Source organism: Tyto alba, unplaced genomic scaffold, assembly GCF_018691265.1.
Source record: "Tyto alba isolate M040663 unplaced genomic scaffold, T.alba_DEE_v4.0 Super-Scaffold_2000002059, whole genome shotgun sequence".
NCBI classification, from domain to species: Eukaryota; Metazoa; Chordata; class Aves; order Strigiformes; family Tytonidae; genus Tyto; species Tyto alba.
This window is the reverse complement of record NW_024881292.1, coordinates 100,808-112,329: the sequence shown is the minus strand read 5'-3', so window position 1 is coordinate 112,329 and position 11,522 is coordinate 100,808.

Sequence of the window (11,522 nt, the reverse complement as noted above, 5' to 3'; positions counted from 1 at the left end):
TCTTTAAGAATGATGGGATGGTGTCGCCTCTGCAACTACGGACTTCTGGTAAGGCCACTCTATGAATTGTTGAAATCTGGCCTGAAAGACCTCACTTGGAATGGGGAAGCAGAAAGAGCATTCCACCAACTGAAAAGGAAACTCATGGAGGCCCCTGCCTTGGGGCTACCAGATACTACTAAGCCATTCTGGCTGTTCTCCCATGAGAAGCAGGGAATAGCCTTGGGAATCCTAGCCCAGAACTTGGGACCATACAGAAGGGCAGTGGTGTACTTCTCCAAACAAATCGATGAAGTAAGTAAATGTTGGCCTAGCTGCCTAAGGGTGGTAGCAGCATTAGTGCTAAATATTCAAGAAGCATGAAAATTGACATTAGGCCAAAAGATTACAGTGTTGATATCTCACACTGTATCTACAGTATTAGAGGTAAAAGGAGGACACTGGCTCTCACCACAAAGATTCCTTAAGTATCAGGCCATTCTGGTGGAAGAGGATGATGTGGAAATATTGCTTACTAACATTGTCAATCCAGCATCTTTCCTTAGCGGAACTACGGGAGAACCGGTATCATGTGACAGCCTGGAAATGATTGAAGAACTCTACTCCAGCAGACCTGACCTAAAAGAGGAACTGCTGGAAGATGCTGAGGACTCCTGGAATACGGATGGAAGTAGCTTTGTTTGGCAAGGTGTCTGCAAAGCAGGGTATGCTGTAACCACTACAGATCAGGTAATAGAGTCCGCAGCTCTTGCCCCAAGTATCTCGGCACAAAAGGCAGAAATAATAGCTTTAACCAGAGCATTGGAACTAGCCAAAGGCAAGAAGGTTATTATCTGGACAGACTCTAAATATGCCTTTGGAGTAGTCCATGTCCATGAAGCCATACGGAAAGAAAGAGGACTCCTGTCCACCCAAGGGAAACATAAAGCATGCTGAAGAAATTCTTAGGCTCCTGGAAGCAATACAGCTACCCAAAAAGGTGGCTATCGTGCATTGCAAGGCTCATCAGAAAGGTAGTACTGCTCAGGAATTGGGCAATGTCATGGCAGATTGTGAAGCCAAAAGAGTGGCTGAGAGAGGTGAATTAGAGGTGCAGTCTTTGGTCCCAGATGGTAAAATACAAACTGATTTTGAACCCAGGTATTCTAAAGAGGATCGGGAATTAGTCAAAGACTTAGGTGGAAAAATAGAGAAGGATAGGTGGGCAAAGACTCCGCAAGGCAGACTAATAATCCCATTTGCGTTATTGTGGGCCATAGTTATGTCAGCACATAGAAAATCCCATTGGGGAGTGGAATCCCTGTATAGATACTTGACAGAGTATAGTTGCCCAGAACCTCTACACCACTGTTAAGCAAGTGACACAGCAATGTGAAATATGTTTGCAAAATAATCCTAAAACAAGCCCCAGACAAGCTTGGACAAATAGGGAAAGGAAACTATCCGGGACAGCAATGACAAATTGATTTCTCAGAGCTCCCAAGAAAAGGGGGGCACCAGTATTTGTTGGTCCTAAGAGACACCTTTTCAGGCTGGACAGAAGCATCCCCTTGCCAAACCAATAAATCCAGAGAAGTGACCAAGGCCATATTACAAGAAATAATACCAAGGTTTGAGGCCTCATTGGTCATATCCTCATACCAAAGGTCACATTTCATTGCAAAGGTTGTTGAACAAGTGTTGGAGAATGGCTCAGAGACAAGGGTCCTGAGCCCACCGGGCAGTTGTACGATCAGAGCCTGTTCTAGGGGCTGATGCTGCCTCGCTGATGCTGGGCCTCACCAGGGTTTGCCTGCAGCTGCTCGCAGCTGCCGATACATGAAGAATGTCAAGGACGCTTCGGCCTTGTGTATCGTTGTGTATCGTAAACAAGATAAGAGGAATTGGAAGTAGTGGAGTGAGAAACTTAGTGTTATGAGAAGCTTGTGCTGCTAGCTAACCGCAAGTAGGTGGACCGTGCGAATACGACCTTTAGAGCTTAAGCCAATCAGCTAGTGACTAGTAGGCGAAATAATTATCATTGTCTGTATAAATATGTGTACCCTGGACCAATAAAGAGAACCATGCTTTATCACTCACATTGAGTTTGTCTCGGTATTGTTCCTCTGCTGCTCGCAAACAAGTTAGCAAACTTTTGGGGATAGATTGGCGATTCCATACCCCATATTGGCAACAAGTAAGTGGTCAGGTGGAGAAAATGAACCACCTCATTAAATTGCAGATTGTAAAATAAGGACAAGAGGCTGGATTATCTTGGCCTTGGGCCTTACCCCTGGCTGTTTTGAGGATCAGAACTAAGCCCAGATAAAGGAAGGGTTGAGCCCCTTTGAAATACTGTATGGGAGGCCCTACATGATGCAGGCAGGAATATCAACTCAGATCGGGGATGAAAAGTTATCTGATTATGTAATAAGTCTGCAAAACCAACTTCATGAAATAGAAAAACAAGTCTTGGAATCAGGGCCAGAGGCCTTGATGGACCAGTGCATGATATTAAGCCTGGTGATTATGTGTATGTGAAGTCCCTTATAGATTCACCTCTGGAACCAAAATGGGAGGGGCCCTTCCAGGTGCTGTTGACATCCCATACAGTGATCAAGATTAAAGAACAGATCTCGTGGGTACATCACACCAAAGTGAAGAAAGCAGCTTCTAAGCTACAATGGGAATCAGCACCTATGGGACCATTGAAACTTCACATCCAAAAACAATGATATGGGTTCATATGACTCTGCTAAACTGTAACTTATAAACCAAAGAGGGTTACTGAAGATATATGGGCCTTAACATTAGCAATGAAATATACAGAACCACTTTTACAGCAAGAGAATTTGCTTAGGGAAAAGAAAAGGGGGGAATTGATATAGGGAACTAACTGCTTTGCAATTTCTTAACAATCCTGTTTACCTTTAATGTTATTTTGAAGCCTTGAATGTTCTTTTGAAACATGTTTTCTAGAGACTGGTGCTTAAGCTTATCAGGGACTGGTATTCGTCAAGGACTGTGTGTCAGACATAAGGGGAGATAAAAAGAATGGCAGTTTCAGTGTGACCATAAAACTGGTTAGAACCCATCAAGAAGCTGCTGAGATCACCAGGCACGAAGAGAACGTGCGCGAATGACTAAAGTTCATCTAAAGCACAACAGAGGAAGGGGAAGACAAGACTGCTGAAGAAACAAACTACCACCAGGGACAGACCTGCGTCTGCACAAACTAACCCCACCTCACTTATGCACATGTATGTTTGTGTTGCGTAATCCCATGAATATGTATACCTGCACTGCATAAATTTTTGGCAAAATATGCTGTTGGTGTGCAAGCTAGGAGGAGTGATCCCCCTTGCACCCAGCACTGCAATAAACATACCTGCTTTAGAACCCTCTGTGAGCTGTAAAGTTTGTTTCCGCGCTTCAGGGCAAAAAAGGGACCAAGAAATTCTGCTCAGGACAGTGCATTCATGAAGAACACTGGTGCCCATGCACCGCAGGGAACAATCCTCAGCACGGCTTTGTCAGCTGTCCTGGGGACATCAGAGGTCTCGCCGTGACAGACCTCTGGAGGGAGGATGCTGCCATTCAGGCCTCAGCTCCAAGACGTTCCTCTCCCTGGCACTGGGGGGACAGTGTCCTCTCCGTGGGCAGTGTGCCCTGGTCTGGGAACTGTGATTGAGGTGAAGGATGTGTGTGAGGAGGGGAGCAGTCTGTGCACCACTGAGAATGACAAAGAGGAGAGAGATGGGGTCTTTTCAGAGACCCTGCAACGGAGAGATTCTGATCCCTGTGGAGCAGGGAAGGAGACCCAGCTGGAGAACACCCCAGAGAAGCACTGAATGGAGCGTTCTGCACAGGGGAAGGCTGTTGGCTTGTGGTGCAAGAGGAAGGCTCCTTCTGACCTGTAGATCTGCAGCTACAGCACACAGGCAGTGCTCTGGCAAGAAGTGAAGGAGCAAGGAGGGCCAGGGCAGGATTGTTGCAGTTACCTTAATAAAATAGCTTGAATCCTAGATTGTTGCTGTTGAGATGGATGCGACACATTCATCAAGGTGCAAGCAAAGCCAAAAGCCAAAAGCCGAAAACCAAAAAGGTTAAGTTTATTGTCTTACAAACCTTACATATAATTCTTAAGGATGTGTGTTTTTAGTTTATTAGTCCAACCCAAGCCCAACAGTTCATGATTGGATGACCTTATCCTTCTTGCCACATCTGCTCTTTTTCTTGCAAGGTTTCTGCTGTTCTCATGTTCCGTTAAGTTGTTTACATCTGCAGTCCCAGCCTCTTCTTCTTTCTCGTGGGTACACGGCTGTCTTATCTAGGTCAGTGTCAATTGTCTCCGTCTCAGGGTCCTCAGGTCAGCTGTGGACCCCCACAATTCCCCCTTTTTGTATTTGTACTACAAAAATCACCTGTGCCATCTGCTGCAGGGCCCTTGCAGCAGAGATACAATACATGGCAACATCAATAGCACAACTACAACAATAAGCAAAATCATTAATCCTGTTTTTATCAAAGATAGCAACCATCCTGACAGTCCCCATTCTTTAAACAATCTATTCAACCAGTCCCACCTATCAGTGATTTGCAGCTTCTTTACCCCGTCTTTCAAAAGCTGAATACTTTTGTGTATTGATTCATAATGATCTGACAAATTCATACAACACATTCCTTTAAAGTCTTCACATCCATGTCCTTAGGTTAACAACAAAAAATCTATTACAGCACGGTTTTGTAAAGTCGCATGTCACACAGAGTCTACATCTAAAAGCAAACAAGTCAAGGCTATAGAAGTAGCGTTTGTTTGCTTGCTCAGCCAACAACCTAATTATTTATCTTTGTTAAGGCAATTCCTGGAGCAAGAAAGAAAGCGGCAATTATTTCCCCTGGGCTCCAAAATGTAACATAGTCATCACAGTCTGATGTAAAAGGGTGTGTTGAGCGTTTGTATCGAGGCTGCTTATGTCTCCTAGCTAAAATCATAGACATATTAGGGGTCAAAAGTGTCAGCCGTCCCAAACTGCATGGACCTCCCTTGATGTGGGATGGAACTGCATGCCAGGCAACATGTAACAAAAGGATTACTCGGGGAAAAGGTAGCAAGACAGATGGAATCCTGATCAGCTATATTGGCAAAAGTTACCCATACATTTGTCTTGGGTTGTGGCACCATCCATGCTTCATTATTGTGTGCAGCAGTCCACAACAGGCCCAACACAGCGAGCAGGAATCCACCGAGGCCCATTATCTGTTGAAACACAAGCATAACCTCTACCCCAGGTTAATAATTCACATGGACCTGACCACTGGCCACTTTGGAGGTCCTTCACCCTAACTTTAATTCCTGCAGAAACAAGTGTAGTCGATGTCAAAGATGCGAAGTGGCAAAGCATTGGCGGATTCTGCAATTCATCTGGAATAGTCAAAAAATTTAACACATACAATGCCTTGTTCAGTTGGGCTTCAGGTGTTTCCTCAGACATTCCCCCTTTTTGTTTTTGCAGAAGTTGTTTGAGCATTCCGTGGGCACATTCCACAATCCCCTGACTGGTGGGAGAATGAGGAATTCCCGTGACATGGATGACATCCCACGTGCATAAAAATGTTCACACCTTTTCAGATACATAGGCTGGGCTGTTATCAGTTTCTATTTTTTGTGGGACGCCACATATAGCAAAGGCCTTCTGCCAATGCCATATAACGTCTTTGGCTGTTTCTTCTGTATGTGCAGTAGCAAGAATAACGGAGGAGAAAGTGTCAATAGACATGTGTACATGCTTTAATTTGCCAAATTCTGCCACGTGTGTTACATCAGTCTGCCAAATTTGGAGGGCCTGTAAGCCCCTAGGATTGGTGCCGTAAACTGTTGGAAAATGTTGCCCCTGACAATCAGGGCAGGAGACAACAATAGATCGAGCTTCGGCATTGGAAAGGTGAAATTGCCGTTTGAGGGCGTGATAACCTTGATGAAAAAACTGATGTGAAGAAATTGCCTGTTGTCTGGTGTTTGGAACCAGCCCTAACACAACGGCAGACACCAATTGATATCAATAAACACAAGTGCTTGTAATGATACAGATAAATCAATGCGCCAAACATGTCTTTCTTGAATGGCTTGCTCTACCATTTCAATTACACATTTGACATCTGAAGTCAAAACCCTGGATGCTGCAATATCTACATCTCCTTCTAGCAAGTCTACTAAAGGCTGTAGTTGTGATGATGACAGAACTAAAAAAGTTCTCAGCCAATTTATGACACCAACTAGCTTCTGAACATCATTGAGTGTTTTGACATTAGTCACCAATTGAATTGCTTGGGGTTGTACTGTTCTATCAAGTACTTTCATTCCCAAGTAAAGCCAAGGTTGGGTATGTTGTATCTTTTCAGGAGCAATAACTAGGCTGTAATCCTCTAATGCTTGCCTAGCTTCATGCTCCATGTGGTCCAAGAGTGCAGGTGTTGCAGCAGCCAACAGAATATGTGGAGTGGCTGGAAGAAATTAGGCATGTTGTGAGCGATTCAGACCGAGGGGCCTCACAACTGCAGCTGTTGTGAAGGACATATGCAAAGTCGAAAGAGATAATGAAATTGGGGTTTTGAGAAACTGTCTATGTTGCAGAGAGGTAAGGAGAATGGAATGTAAAACAAGATAACAAGAGGGAGAAACAGAATGTAGGTACGGCAGAGCAAGGCGTGTGAACAAGCAGCTTTAACCTATTAGCAACCAAAATGTAACGCGTGTGCTTTGTGCTAGTGTAGAAATCGCTGTGTATCCTTTAATAAAGTGGCATTAACTTGATCACATTGATCGTGCATTTTGTGTCTGACAGTTCTGCGTCAAGAATATCATCCATATAATGGTAACAATAACATTCAAGGTATTTTTGTCAAACAGGGCTCAAATCTTGGGCTACAAACCATTAACATATAGTGGGTGAATTTTTCATTCCTTGAGGTAACACTTTCCAATGATATCTTTTTGTAGGTTCTACATGATTGATTGACGGGACTGTGAAAGCAAAATTTTCCCTGTCCTTTTTATCCAATGGGATCATAAAAACCCAGTCCTTCAGATCCATTACTACCACGTTCCATTGCATGGGAATCATTGTAGGGGAAGGCAAACCCGGTTGTAAAGCCCCCATTGCTGCCATCACCTCTAATTTTTCACAGGTCATGCAGCAATTGCCATTTCCCCAATTTCTTTTGTATAACAAAAACTGGGGTGTTCCAAGGGCTATATGATTCCTCAGTATGGCCTGCTATTAACTGTTCCTCTACTAACATTCACAGGGATGTAAGTTTCTTGGTTTTGAGGGGCCACTGATCCACCCACACCGGTTTATCCATAAGCCATTGTAATGCCATTGTCGGTCTTTCGACACCCTGAAAGACAGTGTCCCCTATGGAAAATCCGTGGTTATACGGACTCCCCTCTGCCTCAAGCAGTCTCGTCCCCACAAGTTTAGGGGTGCAGCAGTGACATAGGGTCAGACAGTGGCCTTTTGTCCTTCAGAATTAGTAACGAGTACAGGTTTAGCAGCCATAAAGCTGGTTGTCGTGCCTCCCAACCCCATCACCCCAGAGGTGGTGGATACCACAGGACAGGAATTAGGCCAGTCCCACTGAGCGATGATAGTAACATCCACTCCTTTATCCAACAACCCAGATACTGGAACATATTTGGTGAAGCACTGTCCATGGCAAGAGTGCACTTCATCTGATAAAGTCTATGATCAGAGGACTTGAGGTTTACCAGTAGATCCGAAGCCTCCAGACCCGCAAATCGCTTGTTCTGTCCTGGGAACACAGCTCTTAAAAGGAACCAGTTGAGCAATTGGAGCCTTTTTCTCTACTGTTACAGGGGGTATTGCAGTAGAAACCATTGCACAAATTTGTCCTTCATAATCTGCATCTATGACTCCCACATGAACCATAATTCCTTGCAATGTGATGCTAGAGCGCCCAATTAATAATGCACTCAGTCCATGTCCAATGGGCCCCCAAGCATTTAAAGGGACTTTGTGCACACCTTATGTACTTACAGTTACTGTGTCGGCAGTGGATACATCCATCCCTGCTGATCCTCTGTTTTTTCCTGACAAGAGGTCGCATAAACCTGGGGCTGTTGGGTCACTAGATGACGCGATTGTGCAAGAAATGGGCTGTTCCCGGGGTTGGCAGGTATTTGTGCCTGCACGCACCCTTTCAAGCTCGTTTTCCTGTTTCCCTGTTGCAGGGGTTGCCCACTCAGGTGAAATTTAGATCGGCATTGTTTAGCAAAATGACCATTCTTGCCGCACCTGTGGCAAGTGACTACAGCTGAAGCGGCAGCACCGCTGTTGTTACTACATCCATCCCCTTTTTGTTTATTTGGACAAGCTGCTTTCACATGGCCAGCCTGGCAGCAATCATAGCATTTCTGATCCTTAGATCTCATAGCTGTCGTGGCAGTATTTAAAGCAGCCATCTTACGCTCCACTGATCCTACCTTGGCACTGGCAGTGATCACTGTCTCAAGATTCGGTTCCCCTGGCAGCGCTTCAATTACATTTTGGCAGTCTGAATTGGCATTGTCCCGAGCTAATCGTGTAACTAGAATCATTCTCAAATGCCTGTCAAAGACCTGTCACTCAACAGCTGCTTGCAGTTTTTCCATGAACTACAGGAATGGATCCCATGGTCCCTGTTTAATGGCAGTATATCTTGCTTTGGGCTCTGACATTTCTGCTGCCTTTATCAAGGCTTCAATACCAACAGCCTTAACCTGTTCTAACACAAGAGGGTGCCATTGGGCTTGATGTTGTGAATGATTAAACCTTCCTGTACCCGTTAAAATGTCCGAGCCGTTGCCATAGCACAGATCATCTTGGGGAAATGGCAAATTTTGTATCACCTGTGAGTCTGCTTTTTGCGTCCAGATACTTCTGAACACAACACACTGGATGGGCTGAAACATACTCTGCGCAAGCTGTGCTATACCATACAGTGTCATTTCCTCCATTGTTAACAATCTGATCAGCTTCATGGCTGCTGGGGAATTAGGATCGTATTGTGCAACACTTTTTTGGAGGTCTTGAATGACTTTCCAGGTATACGACCTATGCTCATCCATTATCTCCTGCCCTGGGTTGCCTCTAATTACAGGAAATGCCATAGCCATTGGGGGATCTGAACTTGGTGCCATCATGGGCATATCTATGACTTCTGATAAATCTCATTGTCCCTCCTCAATGGCTCGTGCCTTTACCTTCTGCCAGAACAATAAAGGGTTGTATGGTTTTACGATAATTCGTTCAGGGGGCAAATCCCAGGCTTGGGGACTAGGCTTACAAGAGGAACCCCCCAGGTTTGTTCAGTTACCAGTTCTCTCCCTTTGTTTGACTCACTGTCCTTGCCTGAGGTATCCACTCTGTCCCCCTCTCCTCTCATAGGATCATCCCAATTGTCTGAGTCATCTGGCAAAGGCGGATATAAAAATGGACTAGTTGTTTTTGGTGACTTTTTCTCCCCTGAATGAAGCGGTGGGGCAGAAGGTATAATAGGATTTTGATGCCGTCCTCTTCATGCAAGTAGGGGACGATTAGGGTCCGTTTCCTCATCCGAATCATCAGACAAGAGATTTTTCCACTAGGGCTGCAGAGGCTTTACCTTTGAAGGGACCACAAGCTCTGCCACAGGTTCAGTAGTGCACTCCTCCCAGGGTTCACACTGGGATTCGGGCATTATCCCTGCCCCCTGTTCCTCCAGGGGTGCCGCTGCTGTAAGGGCGGGGGCCAAAGCATTATTTTCCCCTTGGTCCCTCTGTTCCTTAAAGTCCTTTAAAGTCTCATACAGCAGGAACCACGTAGTTAGGAGTTCCCTAGCCTCCTTCGCCCCGTGGGAGGCGTTATCAAACAACTTACCGCCTTCCTCCTGCCAGTTGAAGATGCTAAATGATGTTACCGTATTTGCTTCGTATCCTTGTATTTTGCTCCATAATAACACCTCTTGTAACATTAGCTCGTCCATCTTTACACCCCTCTTTTTAAATATTAGTTTTTACATTGCGTCTATCATATTTTCCTCTTTTGTTAATGAGGCTCCCATGTTCTCAGCAGCTCACATTTTCAGGTGTCTCTTTCCGGATCTGAATCTATCAGCTCTTACCGCCGCTCTCCGCTGTGCTGGGCTCTGTCTCCACAACTCTACCCACCACCACATAGCAGCAAGTCTGACGAGAATCACACACGTCAGGGTCACCAGATGTCTCTGTTGAGACGGACGCGACACATTCATCAAGTTGCAAGCAAAAGCAAAAGCCAAAAGCCAGAAGCCAAAAGCCCGAGTTTATTGTCTTACAAGCCTTGCATATATATTTCTTAAGGATGTGTGTTCTTAGTTTATTGGTCCAACCCAAGCCCAACAGTTCATGATGGGATGACCTTATCCTTCTTGCCACCTCTGCTGTTTTTCTTGCAGGGTTTCTGCTGTTCTCTTGTTCCGTTAAGTTGTTTACATCTGCAGTCCTAGCCTCTTCTTCTTTTTCACGGCTACACGGCTGTCTTATCCAGGTTAGTGTCAGTTGTCTCCATCTCGCAGTCCTCAGGCCAGCTGTAGACACCCATATTGTACAGTTTTCCTATACTTGACATTGCTCACTCACACCCCAATGCTCCCAGGAAGGGCCCTGAGCCATGTGTGAGGGTCAGGATCGGCCTTCCCAGGACCTTTGAGGTCAGGGTTTGGCCTTTCTGCTTCAGGAAACAAATCCAGGGGTTTCTCAGCATTACAGCCACCTGCACAGTGCCTTTGCCTACCTGCAATCAGAGCCTCCAACTATCTGCCCTAAGGAGGCCATGGGGAGGCTTTGTCCGTAATGGCCCTCAGTGGGGCCAATCAATGCTTCAAGGTACTTTGGGTTTTGGTTCTGACATTGACTTCTTGAGTACTTTGCTCAGGCTCCTCTCAGTATCTGAGGTTCATGGACTCAGGGCCAAATACACCCTGGGGCACATTAAGATAGAGAAAGCCCTAATGAGCTATTTATATTCCTTTCATTTTCTTTAACCTTTCAAGACTGGTACAGTTAATTGGAATAATTTCATAGTGCTCTTAAAGAGGAAGATTTCAGTAAGAACTTAATAAAATTATTTTTTATTTTAAAGGTTATTTTTATGTACTTTTCTGTTTAGAAAAGAGGTGATGGAAGCATTCTGCAATTGATATTGATGCAGCGGCTCTCCTCGGGAGGTCTGGACAGGTAGGAAAAACAGTCTCTTGAGTTCTGATACTGTATGGACAACCTTTCTCCTCACCTCCCCAGCCTCACCATTTCTATCATTGGCCACCTGGGACTTGCCTCACTTTGCCTTCCATCAGACTGCACCGAACTCTGGAAGCTGAATGTTACAGCTCCATTGAACCATCTCTCACCTGCTTTCCATAGACAACTGGCTGCACACGGGCACAGATATAATCTTCCTCTTTGCAATCAAAGAAAAGTATCATTAAGTTTCATAAACAATAAATCACAATCCCCAGCCATA